The following is a 20,443-nucleotide window of genomic DNA, read 5'->3' as shown; positions in this document are numbered from 1 at the left end:
GAGCCATGCCCTTGGTTTGAGGAAAAGACTAGTAGAACTCGAGACGCCCGAGCTCTGGCAAGGAGTGGAATTTTCTTCTGTGTGATCGAGAAGATATTAGCTGGATTTAAGACTTAAAAAGGTAAGAATTCATCTTCTCTAGCATGTTAGGCTAGTTTTGGTTAAGTTTGGATGTCGAAATGAGCTTGGTTGTGGGATTGTAGGAATAGCCAGTTTTTCAAGGATTTTTCCAGCCATTTTTCTTTGGGTTTAGGACGTAAAAGTGGTAAGAACTAGTTCTACTCGTTTACAACTTCCTTTTGGTACAAATTTCATGAAATTTGGTTGAGGAATGGCGAAGATATTCAAGTTTTAAGTTTTCCAGAAACCGGCAAGTGCAGCAGTGGCCGGCGTTGGAATCTGGCGAACCATTGGAGAAGAAGGAGAATATTCCTTCAATTTTGACAGAATATGTTAACGGCATCAGGTAAAATTAACGGTATATGCTATTATTTAACGGAATATTCCTTAACGCCATTGGGGAATCCGTCAGTATGCCAGGCACGTGGGCGGCGCATGTGGCTGTGCCTTGACTGGTGCGTGAGGGCACGTGGGAACTTAGAAAATTATTCTAAGAATATGGGGATATTCGTGGGGTTGAGTAGGTCACGATGGTATTTCAAATACCCAAATTGAGCAACGTAGGAGAAGTTATTACCTAGTTTTGGTTATGTGCTTAAAATAACGTTAAAATAGTTGTTTCACATATAGGTGAGACGTTTCTAGAGGACAAGCGCAGTCAGGCGAAGCTCGAGGGTTACGATCCTGCCACATATCAGTGAGTGGGCTTTTGGTTTTCAGTATATATATATGCTTGGTATTTTTTCCCAGAAACTCATTTAAATGGACTTATGTTTTGAAATGCCATGCCAAATATTTTATACTTAGAATATGCATTTAGTAAGTGCCAGGTGAGTTTATAGATTATGGATGTGAGTTGCATGATTATGTTGAGATGTATTATAGCTCATAAACTTGCACCCCGATGTTAGTGCTCCCGCCCGTGGTCAGGGCATAGTCTTCCACGTGATGTTCACCTCCCGCACCATACACTCACCTTGGATCCAAGTTAGGTGCACAGTCCTGTCGTACAGACCACTATAGGTGGTTCCGACTCGTAGGTGATCCGCGATCATTCGCATAGTCTTCACGTGATCGTAGCATTTGAGCGTATTTATTTACACCCAGTCCTGTCGTACAAACCATTTTAGGTGGTTCCGACTCGTGTGCAGGCATACTTGTTGAGGTATTGGTTGAGCCATACATGTCATATTAGGTAACTCCGGCTAGATGGATGAGCTATAAATTCAGTCGTACATGTCATATTAAGTGACTCCGGCTGACACATCATTTGCATTAATTTATATCACCTGGCTTACATATTTTATGCTGAGATATTTTACATGCCATATATGTGGATTTTGCAATTCCGAGCATGATTTTGATATACGTATGTATTCTATTTTCTAGGAAATTATACAGGTTTTACAACGAGGGGTTATTACTTTGATAAGTGAAATGGTTTTGAAAAGCTTTGTTTTTGCCCACTCACACTTTTTGTTTTACGCCATTCCAGGTTTTAGGTAGGAGTGCTTATTGGTGGCTTACGAGGAATTGATGGCGATTTTGACAGATTATCACTAATGTAGGACCACCTCTAGTATTGTATAATTAGCATTTATCCTACTGGATTGCACTTTGGCTACCTATGCTCTGATTATTGTGTAACCACATTTAAATATCGGGATTGCACTTTTATTTGCTTAGTGTAAATTGGTTAGCTTGGTTCTTAGTTATTCACATTTCTTTATATCATTATCATTTCCGCACCGCACACATGGCTACGTCACCCTCACGTGACGGCTAGCATGCCTTGATTTTGGTCGGGGTGTGTCAGTAGTACTAAGTGGCCATGCAACGGTGTTATCTTTATTGAAAATATACATTAAAAAAACCAACCCGAAAAGAAAAATCAAACCGAATAGTAACTTCGGTTCGATTTTCAGTTTCGGCTAAAAACCAAACAGAAAGGAACCGAACCCACCCCTACAACCCAATAAATAATCGGGTTGAGGTCGGTTGGGTTTCGGCAAAAAAACAAACAAAAAGGAATCGAACCTACCCGTACAACCCAATAAATAATCAGGTTGAGGTCGGGTTGGGTTTCAGTGGGTTTGTACTTCATTCTAACCCTCTTTATTAGGTTTGAAATCGAGTTGGGCATGAGCAGATTCAGGTTGACCCAACCCGTGTTGCACCCCTACTTGTGAGAAATGCAAAATAGAATTTTTAGAGTGCTAATAACAGTTCTCAATTTTTTTTTTTTTTTGACAAACTTGGGATGAAAATACATTAAGGATCAAAGTGAAGCAACTCAAAAAGGGGGATTTTCTTTAAATCCTTGACTAATATCTTTTTGCACAAAATCGAAAATGGTTTGAAGAGCGACTTGATATAATTATTTATATTCATAATAAAACTATGTAATATTTTGATGTGGCAACACTCTTTTTTCCCTTTGTGTGGATTAAAATTCCCCAAGATGATTTTCATCTCAAAAACCTTATCCTCATCTCATAAGTATCGTATTTTCACTATATATAATATCTTGGGTTAATCTCAGTTTACTATCTTGAAATTCGTGGTTTTTAACATTTGGTACATAAAGTTTCTTTCATCCCAGAGTCACACCTCAAGTCTTAATTTTGGTATAGTCTCATACATCCGTTAAGTTTTCCGTTAGAAACTCCGTTAACCGATGATGTGGTGCCCACGTGGACAATGATTAGGTGCCATGTGGACATAAAAAATTGAAAATTAAGAAAATTAAAAATAAATAAAAACTAGGATAAATTTAAATTTACTACCTTGAAGTTTTTGATTTTTAATATTTCATACATAAGTTTTTTTCTTCTCAATCTGGTACCTAAAGTGATGATTCTTGGACAGTTTCATACATTCATTAAGCTTTATGTTAAACAGTAGTTAACCTGTGACGTGGCGCCAACATGGACGATGACTGGGCGTCACGTGTTAATTTAGGCCCCACATGGATATTAAAATTTTTAAAATTTAAAATAAAATGAAGGGTTGAAATTATGAAGTTCCTAGCGAGTTACCTCCATATTGAAGGCGACTCTCCTAGTGTTGTTGTTTCAAATTCGACACCCGGCTTCGATCTTTGCGTCAACATGTTGCGGGCGGCAAGGCCGAGTTTGCCCAGGTTGAGTTTTAAACTCGCCAGGAACTTGGTGTTTTTAATTTTTAATTTTTAATTTTTTAATATGCACGTGGGCCATAGATTGACACATGGTGCATAGTCATTGTCCACTTGGACATCATTTCACAAGTTAACTGCTATTTTATTAGAAAGCTTACCGGATGTATGAAACTATCTAAGAATTATCACTTTATGTGCTAGACTGGGATGAAAAAAAAACTTAATGTATGAAATATTGAAAAACCAAAAAACTTCAAAGTAATAAACTGAAAACTTACCCTAGTTTTTAATTTTAATTTTTTTAATGGCCATGTGGCACATATTGACACGTGGCACCCAATCATTGTCCAATTGAGCGCCAGGTCATCAGTTATTGAAGGTTCTGACGGAAAACTTTACAAATGTATGAGACTGTCCCAAAATTAAGACTTGAGGTATGACCCTAGGAAAAAAAATTTCATGTACCAAATGTTGAAAACCAAGAAATTTCAAGGTAGTAAATTATCAAATGAACAAATTGGTCTTCCACCACAAAATAAAATCATGAACATAATGTAATTTCGCACAAACCAATTTTTTTTTCGAACGCCATCATCATTGCATTTTAATTATAAATTATTGGTGGAATTAGACTCTGCAGTCATAGTTCATTTGGTGCTGCAAGTTGTTGGCAATAATCATCCTTTAGATACCCTTGTTTTGGCCTATCGAGATTTGCTTTCAAGATCTTGGCAATGCTGTGACAACCCGTTCCTAATTTTACAATTTTATTAATTTTAAAAGAGTGAATTGGTAATTTAATGTACCTTAGAGTAACTAAACCTAGTAACTCTACTTGCATGACCAATAAAAAGAACAAAACCGGAAAAAAACTTAGTAAATCCTTGATTGCTGTTTTATCTGTATTTGTTATCATCGCTTACATTTTTATTTCGCTTGCAGTTCATTGATGTTGAAACAATGATTTCTCCAACAATTTTTGCCCGGCGTTGTTTGTCTTATCTCATGAGTGACAAGCCTCAGGAAGCTCTCAACGATGCAATGCAAGCACAAGTAGTTTCCCCTGTTTGGCACATTGTATCTTATCTTCAAGGTGCTGCCCTTTCGGCCCTTGGAATGGACAGAGAATTTATCCTTCTTATGATATGTAAACACAAGTAAATTTATTCATCTGGTGGTTGACCATTATGCATCAGGCCCTAGACCTGATTCGAGATAGAAATCTTCAGATGCTGACAGATTCTTGCTTGGAAGGACAGCTTTCTAATGATGATGGTACTGAGTTGGCACACTTGGCTTCACGATGTTTACAATCTAAACCCTGAGAGCGACCAAATCCAAAATCATTAGGTGCTCCTTTGACTCCTCTTCCGAAAGAAACTTAGGTTAGTTCTCTCCCCTCTGTTTCTCTAATTAAGCATTATATTCCCAACTTCACCCGGGGAGCATAGTTTGACTGTTTAAAATATTCACACATCTATATTTTGGGGCAGTCTTGTAAGCAATATATTCATGTGTTATCTTCTTTTCACTGGGTTCAATCTGAGCTATTTGTGTAAGCTCGTATCTAACTATCGACCAATTCGTTGTTTGTATTAATATTGAACCTTGTACCAAGCAGAAATATTTGAAAACTTGGGAAAGGGACGTGACTATAATTTGTTATTAGTGAGGACTTGAGAGAGCTACACTTTTGTCTAGTGCCTCTCATGGTGAATGATACTTTATAAAATATCAATCTCTCATGCCCCAAAATTAAGGGTAGTTAACTACAGGGGTTTTCAGTGATACCGTACCTGTTGGGTGCCAATTAGAAGCACTCAAATCTACACCGTCGTAGTAGTTTAATCATATATAGATGCTTAACATGATGCTGGTAGCTGTATCCTGGACTTCCTTTATTTCTTTTTGCTTACCTCTGCAGGTTCCTTCTTTTGTTTTGATGGGTATCCCACACGGTACCTCCTGGTCTTCTCTTTCACTACTTGGTGAACCTGCTCAAGAAGGGATTTGACTGCTATACATGTGATCCTAGAGAATATCGGCTACAAAGACGATGGAATGACAGTGAGGTTCTATTTTTGTTTAATTAATGGAGAAATATCTAATAAGATTTGTTGTATATATATTTAGCCTTCTCAATGATTTTGTTCCACTGCTGCTCTCGTTCCAAATGTGGACTGACCAAATGCAGGAATCATTAGATTCAAAGAAAAGGGGGGATTCTGCTTTTAAGCACAAGTACTTCAAACCACAATTGAGTGTTATTCATAGGTTAGGTTCTTATTATGACAGTAATGGGAAATTCTAAGTAGAGATTTGATAAGAGTTGCTTTCATGTTCATACCGATATCGAAATTTGGCCTTCTATAGGATGTTCTTTATCTGACCTGTTAAAATAAATTACTAAACGCAGCTTCGTACGAAATTTTGTTTGGCGTTAGATTTCCAGTCAGAATACGATCTTTACATTTTATCTTCTAGTTCATGATAGGAAGAATTGAAGAAACAAAATTGGTAGTTCAAGGTATCTTAGACTATCTGAACCTAGTAACTCTACTTGCATGACCAATAAAACGAACAAGCTGCTTTCTCTGCTTTCTCTTCCTCTTTCCTTCTATTTCAAAAACAAAAATAAAAAATTTATTCACACACTTTGTGTATGCTCATATGCTAGTAATGCCAAAGAAAACATTTTCATTGAAGAAGTACCAAGTCTTACAAATTAAAATTTAAAAAATAAAAAAAATTATTACAAATAACAGTACAAGGTCCAAACCCTAAACCTATAAACGGGTTGTTTTTATTAGGTTTGCATCGGTTTCAATCAAACCGTTAAATTGACGGATCACTCAAACCCAATTCATTAAGCTAATAGATCACTCAACTCAATCCCTTATACTAATAGATCATCCAATTCACCCGTTAACAATTTTTTTAAACAAAAAAAAAAAAAAATTGCATTGCAATGTATACCAATTATCCACTAACAAAAAGAAAATCTACAAGTCCCCTGAAATAAAAATAAAAAACAAAAAACTCAGAAGCTAGCTCTTTTCAGTGATGTCATAATAATGGTAGCACCAAAAGCCTCTAAACCAACACGACAAGGCCCTTACCAGCACACTACTTGTCCTTGACTGTCGGACTCTCCGTTTCCGGACCGTTCGACAACAGCACGTACTTCAACAGGTTCTCCCGTCCTGGCCTACAAACCGATCAGGAACAAACTCATCGGCTCTCTCGAAAATCAGGACAACAACTCCCCTTCTTTAACCTTAGACGCCCCGTTGTGGCTGTCGATCAGGATATCCGTGTTTGCCTTTCCGTACTGCAACGGCACCGGCAGCTCAATCCTGAACGCTTCGTAGACCACATATTTCATCAACGGCCTTTGCTCCGCGCCTATCGTTGTTTTTGTTACTGAAATTACACAACCAATCTCGATTGACGGGTTTTGCGGGTAGACCAAAATGACTTGTAAGAGCATCTTCAAATGAAATGTCAAAATGTTCACATAAACTATAACAATAAAAAAAAAAACCACACTAATATTCTCCAACCGAAATGTCAAATCCTATGTGGTGATGACAGGATTGGCAACAAGAGAGTTGCTGTCAAATTTGACAGCAGCTTCAAAATTAATTATTAATGTTTTTTATTAGTTTAATCATCATTGCAATTAATTTTTTATTAATTTGGACATGTGTCCACCCGGAATTGGGTGTAAGCAGGACCTCCTGCTGAAATGTTCAGCAGCGAAATAGCGTCCTTAATGTTATTGTTGACTCCTCTTTTCTTTTTAACACGCCTTGATTAATATATAAGGGAAACGGTCCCCTTTTGCAATTAATGTTGCAATTAAGTTTTTATTAATTTAATGATTTATTTTATAATATAATAAAATAATAATGTAATTTGACATATTGGGTGGATAATAAAAACTTTAAAAAATGTCAAAATGCCACATACGCTGTCAAATTTAAATTTTATGTTCAAAATTTAACATCTTATTTGGAGATGTTCAAAAAAAAACAAATGATTAACGGGTTTATTCATTAACGACTCAACCCTTTAAACATTCACTTAAATGTTAATTTTAACAAGTGAGTTGGATAGGTTAACGAATTGGGTCTAAAATGCCAGGTGAACCTAACCCAGACCTCAAAGATGTTACAAGTGTGGTGTGAGGCCCAATACTGACTGCATCAATTGGGTGGTGAGATAAGCTGATGTGAAGCATTATCAAGTGGGTTAGGTTTGCTTCCCACTCAAAATCACCCTTGGGGCTCACTCTTTTAGTCCTTATACGGTCTTCACATTTGATAATTTCTTTTAGATATCCGACGAGTTTCTACATACGATCCTCGCATTTGATAATTTCTTTGAGATATCCGAAGAGTCCTTACATATTGGAATAATTTGAGGACCTCTTTTTTGGCCCATGAAAAACTCTTTGTCCCTATATTTAGGGACTATAGGGTTATGAAACCTCATTTAGGGTCCCTATTGGTTATGCTCCCTATACAATAATTTCACTAGATAATATGATTAATAAAATGACACCTTTTGAGGCACCACCAAATTTGCTTTCCACAAAACTACTTTTTTTATTTTTTTATTCAACAATGAAATCCTAGTGTAAAGTAATTTTATCAAAACCACAAATTTCAAAAGTGATAATTAAATCACTCAATGGGATGAAGTTAAACCCTTTAAAAGCAAGGCACTCAATTGGTGGGATGTTATGCTCAAAAAGATCAATATTTATTGGACAAGTGCTTAGAGCAGAATCATGCTTTTCATGTCCATCATGATGCTTGAGTTTGGGGCTACATCTAGCTTTTTTTATTCGAGCAATATGCTAATCTAATCTAAACTATAGAAAGGGATTCTAACTTTGGGTGTAACTTCAAGGGTAAGCATACTATTATAGCCAACTCGCTATGCCCTAGTATGTTGGGGCGACAAATAGCTTAAGGTGGGGGACATCTATCAGATTGTGAATGAGCCTGACTGTATCTAGTTGTTTACCTTACGAAAAGGTGATTCAATGGACACTCAGGAATTGTCTCTGGGCACCCGAGAACGGTTATGAACAACTAAGTATTTATCTTTATAGTTGGGTGTCACAGAAGCATATATTTAGAGAGGAATATCCAACTTTTGGGCTCATTATTGATTGTTAAAAGGCTCTACTGCAATTGGAGCTGCAAAGGAAAGAGTCATGGCAACAAATGGCTTACCTTGGTCTGGGTTTGCATTTGAGCTTGCATGCACACTTGACACACTGCAACTGTTTTAAGTTGATGTCCTAGTAGATGTATGGTCCAACGTCAAGATAATGTTACCATATCTCCAATAAAGATACTTCTCAAACAGCCCGTCCTTCTGTAATAAAATTTCTGGCATAAATTTCAGTTGATCAAATCATTACATCCATTCTAATATTACAACGTCCACTGATCCCTTTTGAAGAATCAAGGTGAATAAGCCATTCTAAAGAAAACATTGCATCCATTTCAACTGATCAAATTATCAATGAAATCCTCTTTTTTTTTATATATAATGGGGTAGAATTAATAATTTCTGCTAGTAATCACATTCTATGAAAACGGTAAGATTACAGAACTGTTTCTTTGCTGCCATTAGCTCGAAATGACTCCTCTGTTATTCCATAGTAGACTGGTACTTCACCTACAAAGGTAATGAAATTCAACCTGAAAGCAGACCCACCAATAATATATGTCCCTTGAGTCTGACCATCTTTGCTTGTGCCCAAGTATAGTTCATTCAAGTCATCAATAGTTACCTGCCCTCTGTCCTTGAGTTGTGGCGGAGCTTCTTTGATGTCTTTTTCAGAGACTTCCTCCTCATCGACCTCTTCAACTGCAACATGGTATACTCCTTGGACCATCTCTTCTTTGTCATCCCCTTCGCTCGTTGGTTCGAGGATTGACCAGTGTATATGGTTGTGCATCGGTTCACCTTCAACTGACTATTCGAACTCACGTCTAATGTGGACTGGGGTTTCATGGGCGAAGGGATTAGACTTCAAATCTCATCATACCTGGCTAGGTCGACGTGTCTTTCTTTTTTTCTTTTTTTTTTTTTTTTCTGAAATCGGCCTTCTATTCCTAGCAGGCTCTATTACCATTTCGAGTGTGATGTAGGCCCCATGAATGACGCTGCACCAGTTCAGTGGTGAGAAAAGCTGATGTGGAGCATTATCACGTGGGTGAGGTTTGTTTCCCACTCAAAATAACCATTGGGACTCACTCTTTGAGTCCCTCTACGGTCCTCACTCTTTGAGTCCCTCAACGGTCCTCAAATTTGAGGATTTCTTTAAGATATTCGGCGAATCCCTATATATTAGGATAATTCGATGACCTCTATTTTGGCACATTAAAAGCCCTTTGTCCGTATATTTAGGGACTATAGGGCTATGAAACTCCATCTAGGATCCCTACTGAAAAGGCTCATAGTACAATAATTCCACTAGACATCATGATTAATAAAATGAGACTTTTTGATGCACTACCAAACTACTTTGTTTTTATTCACCAACGTATTGAAATCCTAGTGTATTGTAATTTTATCAAAACCATAAATTTCAAAAATGTAATTAAGTGAACCACTGAATGGCAGGCACTCAGTGGGATGTTAATGTCAAAAAGATCAATATTATTGAACAAGTGCTTACAGCAAAATCATGATTTTCATGTCCATTTTAGGGCTTGAGTTTGAGGCTATATCTAGCTTTTGTGATTCAAACAATAATCTAATCACTATAGTCTAAAGTTGGGATGTGAACTGCTCTACTCATGTTGGGTGTGAAGTAAGGCTTCCATTTTGAGTTATTAACAATATTGCCATGGGCTTTTGGGCCTGTCTTCACACAAACAAAAAAAAAACAAAAAAACAAAAAAAAAAAAGATCTTTGTTTGGCCTGGGGATTTAAAATTTTGAAATTTTTTGGTTTAGGAAGGAGGATAACATTATTGTGTTGGCGTCCCATTGGAAAATCAATTGTTGTGGGGCTTGAAGGTGCAACAGTTTCTTTGCATGATGTTGAAGCGAATAAAATGTTGATACATTGACGGGGTTTGAATCGTTATGCAAGGGCTCAATACATTTTTACTATTGTGGTAAAAAGTCACTTGCAGTAAAGTGAGTGTTGATTTTGTGAGTAAAATGTTGATTTTTCAGTTAACACATACAATTGGTACTAATTGGTCAGTAAAGTTCTAAACCTGTCACTGTGAATTGAGGACATGCGTAAATTGGCAATATTGTTATGCAAACGATTAGCACGCATACACGGACATAGAGTTAAAGCTTATCATATGAATGTGGACTTATGATTTTCTACATTTATGCTTTCTAATTGGTTTTTTTTTTTTTTTTTTTAATTTTTAATTTCTTTGATGCAAAGCAAAATGGAAAGCTGTTGAGAAGCCTAAAATCGCATTCCGTTGCTGTTGTTTCACTTACTGGGAGGAGGATGGACACATGACTAGAGTATGTTGTTGGAGTTTTGAGACCTTTAGTGTCCCACATCGGGGAACTGAATGTTCCCAATTGCCTTTATATATCTTTAGTCCTTTGCACCTGTGGTTAGGATTTGGATTATTTGGAAATGAATTTATGGTTGTGTGGTTAGGTTTATATAATATAGCTTAAATACAATTAATATTAATTAATTAAGACAAGCCTTGGGGCACTCAGGGCCTTAGAAGTTAAAATTAATCAAATTCATTAATTTTAATTTTGGATTAATTTTTTGATTAATTTATTAATTAAAAACGTTTTGATTAAGAGACACAGCTCTTAGAAAGAGTTATGTACTTTCAAATACGCTGAACATGTATTTGAAAAGGCTGTGAAACAACCTATATATTTGCAATCCCAGTTTCCAAGTAAGATCATCTTTTCTTCATTCTTCTTTTCCGTACAAACTTTTCAGAAAGTAAACACACAAAGCAATTCACTAGAATTCTATAATCCAGTGCGGGTTGTAGAGTTAGGTAGTTGTATCCTGGTCGAGCAAACATTGTAGAACCACAAGCACAAGAATGGGACGGAAATTCGGTTCGAGGGACATAGTTTTTACGCTAGCTTCTACCTTTGATTCATTCAAGTTAGTATCATTTTAGTTTTTGTATTTATTGTGTAATTTCATTCTGTATTGCATGTATTTTTGAATAATAAAGAATAAGTATTCAAGTTCTATTTCTAAATTGTTCTCCAACATATGTTTCATCCATCTAATTGCCGGCCATGCACCAATTTGAGTTTAACGGACGAAATCAGTTGGTTTTTCTTTACTTGAACTTTTTTTGGGCACCTTTGCCAGTCTAATCTAAACTAGGGAAGATACTTCTCAAACAACCCGTCTAATCTGAACTATGAACCAAATTCAATCAATTATTTTCAGCAATATCAAAAACATATGCACAAAATATATACACAGGATGCACAAATTCAACCATTTCATGAACCAAACTCAAACATGCCCAACATCTACACATGCAATAAATACGCACAGATTATGCACATAATATGTACCAATTCATGAACCAAATTCAACCATCTACATATGCACGAAATATGCACACAATAAATACCAATTGGTGAACCAATTTCAATTAATTAATTAATTTCCAGCAACATCAAAAGCACAAGCACAAAATATGTACATATTATGCACAAATGAATATCGAACAAACCATGAAAAAAATTAACTTCAAAATACATGCATTTACACAACCCAAAACCATAATTCGTTAATTTTCCCCGAATTAACAGTACAAAACACTAAATCGCACCCAAAACCCTAAATTCTCAAATTGGGAAAACCTAAGTTCAAATAATGAAATTTCAATTCAAATCGTACCTTTTTTTTATTTTAATTATTATATATATTTTAATTTTTTCATTGCAGTTGTTTGAATCGATGGATAACAAACTCATCTTGGTTGCGAAACTTATAGAAGGGATTGGAAAGTTGGTGCCAGTCGAAAAGTTGTGCTGTTTGGGGGCTGTGATTCTTCAAGTAGGGGGTTGGGCGAGAGAGATTTTCAAAGAAGGTGTAAATGTTGACTGAGTTGAATGAAATAACCCATGTATATGGAAGGGGAATTTGGCCTTTTCAAGTTTCAAAAAATCTTATTTCTGTTATATTCTTGTGCATGTCGTGTACATATCTGCATAGTTAAAAAAATCCTATTTTTAATCATAAGATTAAGAAAATAAATCATTTTTGTTAATTTCCCTATATTGTATTTTGAAAATTTTTATATTTTCATCTAGTAAATTCTAAAATGAAAAAAACCCCATTTTGCTTCCAATTCCATCTTCAGCTTTCTTCCCCTCCCAATAATGAAAAGCCCTCGCTTTCTCTAAACAATAATAGGAAACTAAATTTGAAGATAAAATTTGCAAACTAATAAAAATTAGTAAAAAATTAATTTTTTACTAATAAAAATTATTTGCAAACTAATAAAAGTTTGAAAAGCCGTAATTAATAAAAATTAGCACATTTACTAAGTAAGAAACCAATAATCAATTTTCATGTCTTTTAATTTTAAATGCTGTTTTTAACTCTTAAATAATGAGCTAATAATCAATTTCTGCGCATAATATCGTTAAAAAAAAAAAAAAAAAAAAAAAAAAAAGAAAAAGCCCATTTTCGTTCCAGAGAATCCAAGCGAAAGCGAAAGCATCACGATTAACTCAAAAGCCGAAAGGCCGGTGAGGAGGACGGCCATGGTGGCCATTGTCAATGCTCCCTATTTCCTTTTGACTGCTAATTACGGCACCGAGCCCAACGCTCTCGACCCTGTAAGTTCCTTTTTCTTCCCGATCTTCAGAATTCAAACTTTGATCTTGTTACGAAAAGGGTAGCGAGACAATGAAAAATTAATCTCTTGGTTCACAGTTTAATTTCTCAGGTCTGCAATTTAAGCTCATAAATTTTGGGGTCTTTCCATTTCGCGTTCGATTTACAATTGTTAGTTGTAGAATGAATGTGGGTTGTGTAACTGGGCTAGTTGGGTATATTTTGTTTTCACTTTTCGCCGATTTTGTTCACGTCTTTTTAGCAAATTGATAATGTGAGTGAGATTTTGGGTAGTTTTCTCTGCTTGTATAGTTACCAGTCTGTAATTACAAATGTTTTGGTATTTGATTGCTCAAGACACCCAATGCGATCTTTCTATCATTTAGATTTGATTGTTTACGAAAAAGACAAAGTTGCGATTGTAAAAAGCTGGAGAAAATGTGATTTAGCAATGCTCTTGGACTGCTATGCTGTGTAGATTATTGAGCACTTCCTTTTTTCTTCCCTGAAAGTAGAGCGGAGTATTTTTAATCAGTTAGGAATGATGTGTTTTGCGAAAATTGGTAGTTTAAGGTACCTTAGAGTACCTGTACCTAGTAACTCTACTTGCATGACCAATAAAAAGAACAAAAGCAAAAAAAAACTTTGTAAATCCTTGATTGCTGTTTTATCTGCATTTGTTGTCGTTGCTTACAGTTTTATTTTGCTTGCAGTGGACTGATGTTGAAACGATGGTTTCTCCAACAATTTTTGCCCACCATAGTTTGTCTTATCTCATGAGTGACAAGCCTCAGGAAGCTCTCAACAATGCAATGCAAGCACAAGTAGGTTCCCAGTCTAGCACTTTGTATCTTATCTTTAGGCTGCTGCCCTTTCGGCCCCTTGGAATGGACAGTGAAGCTCAAGCAGCACTTGTTATGAACTCTGCGTGAGAATGTATCCTTCTTAGGATATGTAAACACAAGTAAATTTATTCATCTGGTGGTTGATCATCATGTGCCAGATTCTTGCTTGGAAGGACACCTTCCTAGTGATGATGGTACTGAGTTGGCACGCTTGGCTTCACAATGTTTACAATCTGAACCCTGAGCGCGACCAAAGCCAAAGTCATTAGTTGCTTCTTTGACTCCTCTTCAGAAAGAAACTGAGGTTAGCTCTCTCCTCTGTTTCTCTAATTAAGAATTATAGTACCAACTATACTCGGGGAGTATAGTTTGACTGTTTAAAATCTTCACACTATTGTTTCTAGACCTATATTTTGAGGCAGTCTTGTAAGCAATCTATTACATGTTATCTTCTTTTCACTGGAATCAATCTGAGCTATTTGTGTAAGCTCGTTTCTAATTATCTGCTGATTCATTCTTGTATTAATACTGAATCTTGTACCAAGCGGAAATATTTGAAAACTTGGGCAAGGGACATGACTCTAATTTGTTATTAGTGAGGACTTGAGAGAGCTACACTTTTGTTCAGTGCCTTTCATGGTGAATGATGTATACCCTTACATATGTACATATATACTTATTAAATCATATGAAGATCGAACACAACAATGCATATGAACTATGTACTACAGTAAATGCATGCAGCATTGTTAACCCTAGTTTGAGCATAATGCATTCTGTTGATAGACAATGAATGCATGGAACTTACTCGAGGATGATGCCATGAAGATCGAGACATGATTAAGACCTTCCCTTCTCTTGGAAACGTATTGGATCTCTCTGCTGTCAATAGGACTAGCACTAGCATTAAGAGAACCATGCCACACCCGAGAAAGGGGATCGAAACCCTAGTTATAAGGATGTAACTGCCCCTCCTATCATGGTTGCAGTTACTTTCAGTTTTCCAACTCCTCATAACCGTTCTCTACATCATTTTGTATAAAACTCATAGTTTTCTCACCTTATATCATACATTGATCAACATGTATAAGTTTCATTACATTATATCTCCTTATGGTAATGTTATTTCATGTCTTTATTAGGTGTTTTGATTCATTTCTCACATATAAGTTCTAACATTCTTCCACATGAGAATGATCAAAACATCTAATGAAATAACTAACAAGTCACCACTGAGATAAAGAGTTGAAATAAATCTTTCAAACATACTCAAAGAAGCATTAGTTGAACCTTAGACAGTATAATACAATTTGCAGTACCATTTGTACTAAAATCACAGACTAATAGGATTCAAATGAGATCATGTGTGAGAATACACTTCTGAATAAGAGAATTCTTCATTACAAGCATTACTCCCACATTGCTTCAAAACATCCTATATATTCTGATTCCATTGTAGAAACAACCCTTGTGGTTTGCTTTCTGCTTCTCCATGACACTGCACCCCCAGCCATTATAAAAATATATCCACTTGTGGACATTTTATCATCAATGCAGCCTCTCAAATCAGCATCACTATAATAGACAACTTCCAAGTTTTGGACTCGATGGTAACTTAATACATAGTCCTGTGTCTTTTTCAAATACCTCAGTACCTTTTTGCCTGCATTCCAGTGTGCAATACCAGGATTTGATTGAAACCTTCCTAGTACACTTAATGCAAACGCTAAATCAGGTCTTGTGCATACTTGTGCATTCATGACACTGCCAACTAGAGATTCATACGGCTTATCCATCATAACTCGAATGTCATGTTGAGTTATAGGGCACTGTGAGAGAGAGAACTTATCTCCTTTACCAATGGGGACATCACCCGCACTGTAAGCTTCCATATTGAATCTCTTCAACACTCTCTCAATGTAGTTCTTCTGAGATAGCCCCAAGGTTCCATTCTGCCTATTCCTCACAATATCAATACCCAAAACATAATGAGCCTCTCCCAAATCTTTCATATCAAAACCGTTACATGGCATTTTTTTGGTTTCAATCATTAACTGCATATGAGAGCTTGCCAACAGTATAACATCCACATATAAAACCATGAAAATGAATTGAGATTTATGTTGCTTCATGTAGATACAATTATCAATTTTGTTCTCCACAAAACCAAAGGACTGAAAACGTTTATACCACTGCCTCGAAGCCTGTTTTAAACCATAGATAGACTTATTTAGCTTGCACACCAGATGTTCTTTCTTCCTTTCAACAAATCCTGGGGGTTGTACCATAAAAATGTCCTCATCAAAGAAACCATAAAGAAAGGCAATTTTAACATCCATTTGGTGAAGTTCCAAGTCAAAATGAGCTGTGAGTGCCTTAATAACCCTAAAAGTCTTTGGTAGAAACTGGAGAAAACATTTTTGTGTAATCCAAGCCTTCCTTTTGTGTAAACCCTTTAGCTACAAGTCAGGCTTTAAGCTTTTCAATCCTGCCATGACCATCCCTCTTGGTTTTAAATACCCATTTGCATTGCCTTCTTAGTGTCTGAACCATCAACCAAAGTCCAAACATGATTACTTGCCATGGAAGCAAGTTCTTCTGACATTGCAACTTTCCAAAAATCACTTTAGAACTCTCCAGGCCTGTTTATAAGTCATTGGATCATCTTCATCACCAAGATCGTACTCAACTTCTTGTAGATAACACAAATAATCATTTGGTATAGCAGACTTCTTGGTTCTCATCGATTTCCTTGATAAAGGGTTTCCATAGCACTAGCATTAAGAGAACCATACCACACCCGAGAAAGGGGATCGAAACCCTAGTTATAAGGATGTAACTGCCCCTCCTATCATGGTTTCAGTTACTTTCAGTTTTCCAACTCCTCATAACCGTTCTCTACATCATTTTGTACAAAACTCCTAGTTTTCTCACCTTATATTATACATTGATCAACATGTATAAGTTTCATTACATTATATCTCCTTATGGTAATGTTATTTCATGTCTTTATTAGGTGTTTTGATTCACTTATCACATATAAGTTCTAACAAATGATTCTCTATAAAATGTCGATCTCTTATGCCCCAAAATTCAGGGTAGTTAACAACAAGGGTTTTCAGTGATCGTAGTACTTTAATCATATATAGATGCTTAACATGGGTATCCCACATGGTGCCTCCTGGTCTTCTCTTTCACCACTTGGTGAATCCTATTCAAGAAGGGATTTGACTGCTATACATGATATCCTAGAGAATATCGGCTATAAAGACAATGGAATGACAAATGAGGTCTTATTTTTGTTTAATAAATGGAGAAATAAATATCTAATAAGTTGTGTTGTATATATTGTGCCTTCTCAATAGTTACGTTCCACTGCAGCTCTTGTTCCAAATATGCACTAACCAAATGCTGGAATCATTAGATTCAAAGAAAATGGAGGATTCTGCTTTTAAGCACAAGGACTTCAAACCACAATTGAGTGTTATTCACAGGTTAGGTTCTTATTATGATACTTGTGGGAAATTCTGAGTAGAGGTTTGATAAGAGTTGCTTTCCTGTTCATACCGATCGTTACATTTTATCTTCTAATTCATGACAGGAAGATTTGAAGAAAGGAAATTGGTAGTTTAAGGTATCTTAGAGTATCTGAACCTAGAAACTCTACTTGCATGACCAATAAAAAGAACAAAGCTGAAAGAAAAAAAAAATTAGTAAATCCTTAATTGCTGCTTTCTCTGCATTATTGTTGCTGACAGTTCTATTTCACTTGCAGTTCATTGATTTTGGAACAATGGTGTCTCCAACAATTTTTGCCTGGCGTAGTTTGTCTTATCTCATGAGTGACAAGTCTCAGGAAGCTATAAACGATGCAATGCAAGCACAAGTAGTTTCCCCACTGTTTGATATCCGTTCCTAGTATATTCTAATTGTATTCGTTTATTTTATTTATTATAAACGATGTATTTTGACTCCATCTGTTTGATATCCTTTCCTGGTATATTTTGATTGTATTTTGTTTATTATAAATTTTCAGGATGGCAATCCGAGAATATCCACCTTTGCCTGATGAAAAATAGTAGGGGTGGGAAGAGTTATAGTACAAATCTGGCATTTACTCCTCCTGAATATATTAGGACTGGTAGGTAGATCGTGGAAAAAAGCGGCGTTTATTATGATTTACTTGACAAACATCCTTTAAGTAGGCAGTTCAGCAATTATTATACACTGCGAATCCCTTGTCTTGCAGGGAGAGTAACACCAGAAGGAGCAATATATAGGTTTGGACTCTCTTGATTGATCTTCTCAGCTGAAAGCGGATATCCTCTAGCCATTTAAATGATTGTTCCAGTGGTGAACTGAACAAAAATAAAGAAAAAATCATTTGTAGGAAAAGATAAATTAGGAAAACTCTTGTAAAGATCTAATGGTTACTCTTTTACCTACGATAAAATATAGTTTACTTTCAATTGTTATGAACTCTGCGTGAGGATTTATCCTTCTTAGGATATGTAAACACAAATAAGTAAATTTATTCATCTGGTGGTTGATCATTTTGTACCAGGCCCTAGACCTGATTCGAGACAAAAACCTTCAGATGCTGACAGATTCTTGCTTGGAATGACAGCTTTCTAATGGTAATGGTATTGAGTTGGCATGCTTGGCTTCACGATGTTTACAATCTGAACCTCGAGAGCAACCAAATCCAAAGTGATTAGTTGCTTCTTTGACTCCTCTTCAGAAAGAAACTGAGGTTAGTTCTTTCTCCTCTGTTTCTCTAATTAAGCATTCTATTCCCAACTTTACTCGGGGAGCATAGTTTGATTGTTTAAAATCTTCACACAACTGTTTCTAGATCTATATTTTGGGGCAGTCTTGTAATCAATATATTCATATGTTATCTTCTTTTCACCAAACTCAATCTGAGCTAATTGTGTAAGCTCATCGTATCTACCGATTCATAATTTGTTAATACTGAACCTTTGTATCAAGCGGAAATATTTGAAAATTTGGGAAAGGGATATGACTCTCATTTGTTATTAGTGAGGACTTGAGAGAGTTCCGCTTTTGTTTAGTGCCTTTCATGGCGAATGATACTCTCTTATAGCCTGAAATTGAGGTTGGTTAATTACAAGGGTTTTCAGTGATACCGTACTCGTTGGGTGCCAATTAGAAGCACTCGGATCTGCAGCATCCTAGTAGTTTAATCATACATAGATGCTTAACATGATGCTGTATGCTGTTAAAATAAATTACTTCACAACTTCGTACGAAGTTTGTTTGGCGTTACATCTTATCTTCTATTTCTTGATAGGAAGAAACAAAATTGGTAGTTCAAACGAAATTGGTAGTTTAAGGTACGTTAAGAGCATCTAAACCTGGTAACTCTACTTGCATGACCAATAAAAAAGAACAAAACTAAAAGAAAAAAAATTATTATATCCTGAATTGCTGCTTTCTCTGCATTTGTTATGGTTGCCAACAGTGTTGTTTTGCTTGCAGTTCATTGATGTTGGAATGATGGTTTCTCCAACAATTTTTGCCTGGCGTAGTTTGTCTTATCTCATGAGTGACAAGCCTCAGGAAGCTATAAACGATGCAATGCAAGCACAAGTAGTTTCCCCACTTTGGCACATTGCATGTTATCTTCAGGCTGTTACCCTTTCGGCCCTTGGAATGGACATTGAAGCTCAAGCAACACTTAAGGAGGGTACTACGCTTGAATCCAAAAGGAGTAAAGCAGTTGGAAAAAAGTGAAAATCTAGTCCGGTCGTCCAGGTGCCCAGTTTTCCACTTCTTTCGATTTGGCTCTCAGCATATATAGGCGTCGATCGATCATAAGGTTTAAAACTACTGGAGCCAAAGCTTCAGCATTTCCATGGTATTAGATTTTGGTCATTTTCCTGCAGTATATATTGTATTTGATTTGATTTCTTGTGTGTCAATTCACGTATATGAATTCCTTCGATAAAATGGGAAAAAAAAAAAATAGAAAGTTGTTAAAAACAGTGGTAGGGAGGAAATCGTTCAGAAGCTTTATAATTTGTGTACAGAAAGCATATAGGATTCCTACTTGGATAAATAAATAAATAATAATAATAATAATAATAATAATTAGTTTGTCAAACATCGTCTGATTGTTGTTAGACACAGATATAAATTACTACTTGGATACAAATAAAAAATAAAAAGTTAGCCCTTTGAACTAAAATTTACGACGAACAAAACAATCATATGCAGTCCATAATTAACTCACTTTCTTTAGTAAGTATCATGATTCTAAACATAAACTGCAGAATGGTCTCGATAAAGTAAACATAAATATGTTACAAACTAACATTAACAAATCATCTGCCAAAGAGATTTAGTAGTAAAGTTCTTTATTATGACAGCTCAATACTTGAAAACTTAAAACAGATAAGGCCCATGAAGCTCTTCTAGTGAAGTGAGCCCTTCTGTGCTATCTCAGAAGACGCTGAAAATAAAAATACACAAGCA

At 35.9% G+C, this 20,443-nt stretch overlaps 1 protein-coding gene, 2 long non-coding RNA genes and 1 pseudogene across 6 annotated transcripts in view; 3 read left to right on the top strand and 1 right to left on the bottom strand.

Moving 5' to 3' along the window:
• LOC137719532 (serine/threonine-protein kinase BSK7-like) overlaps positions 1-19,987 on the top strand; it is a 51,991-nt pseudogene extending 32,004 nt beyond the window's left edge. The window contains exon 6 of the transcript XR_015964755.1: positions 19,448-19,987. The product of XR_015964755.1 is annotated as a serine/threonine-protein kinase BSK7-like (transcript). The remainder of the gene's footprint in view (positions 1-19,447) is intronic.
• LOC137719638 (receptor-like protein EIX1) overlaps positions 1-20,443 on the bottom strand; it is a 49,848-nt gene that overhangs the window by 24,701 nt on the left and 4,704 nt on the right. The window contains exon 2 of one of the 3 annotated variants that reach the window (XM_088697837.1): positions 20,181-20,420. The exons of the other annotated variants lie outside the window; for them this stretch is intronic. The gene's annotated coding sequence lies outside the window, so the exon portion shown is untranslated. Of the gene's footprint in view, positions 1-20,180; positions 20,421-20,443 lie in introns of those variants that run through there. 3 annotated transcript variants of the gene reach the window in all.
• On the top strand, positions 4,389-5,836 carry LOC137719533 (uncharacterized). The gene is made up of 2 exons (XR_015964793.1): positions 4,389-4,644; positions 5,266-5,836. It is a non-coding gene; the product is annotated as an uncharacterized LOC137719533 (long non-coding RNA).
• On the top strand, positions 12,909-18,139 carry LOC137719640 (uncharacterized). Its single transcript, XR_015964787.1, has 6 exons — positions 12,909-13,102; positions 13,814-13,924; positions 14,104-14,249; positions 17,327-17,439; positions 17,721-17,831; positions 17,982-18,139. It is a non-coding gene; the product is annotated as an uncharacterized LOC137719640 (long non-coding RNA).

Source organism: Pyrus communis, chromosome 1 (assembly GCF_041283825.1).
Source record: "Pyrus communis isolate YQ-2024b chromosome 1, ASM4128382v1, whole genome shotgun sequence".
Taxonomy (NCBI): domain Eukaryota; kingdom Viridiplantae; phylum Streptophyta; class Magnoliopsida; order Rosales; family Rosaceae; genus Pyrus; species Pyrus communis.
Note: the sequence above shows the minus strand (reverse complement) of the source record. Positions and strands in the feature narration are given on the sequence as shown.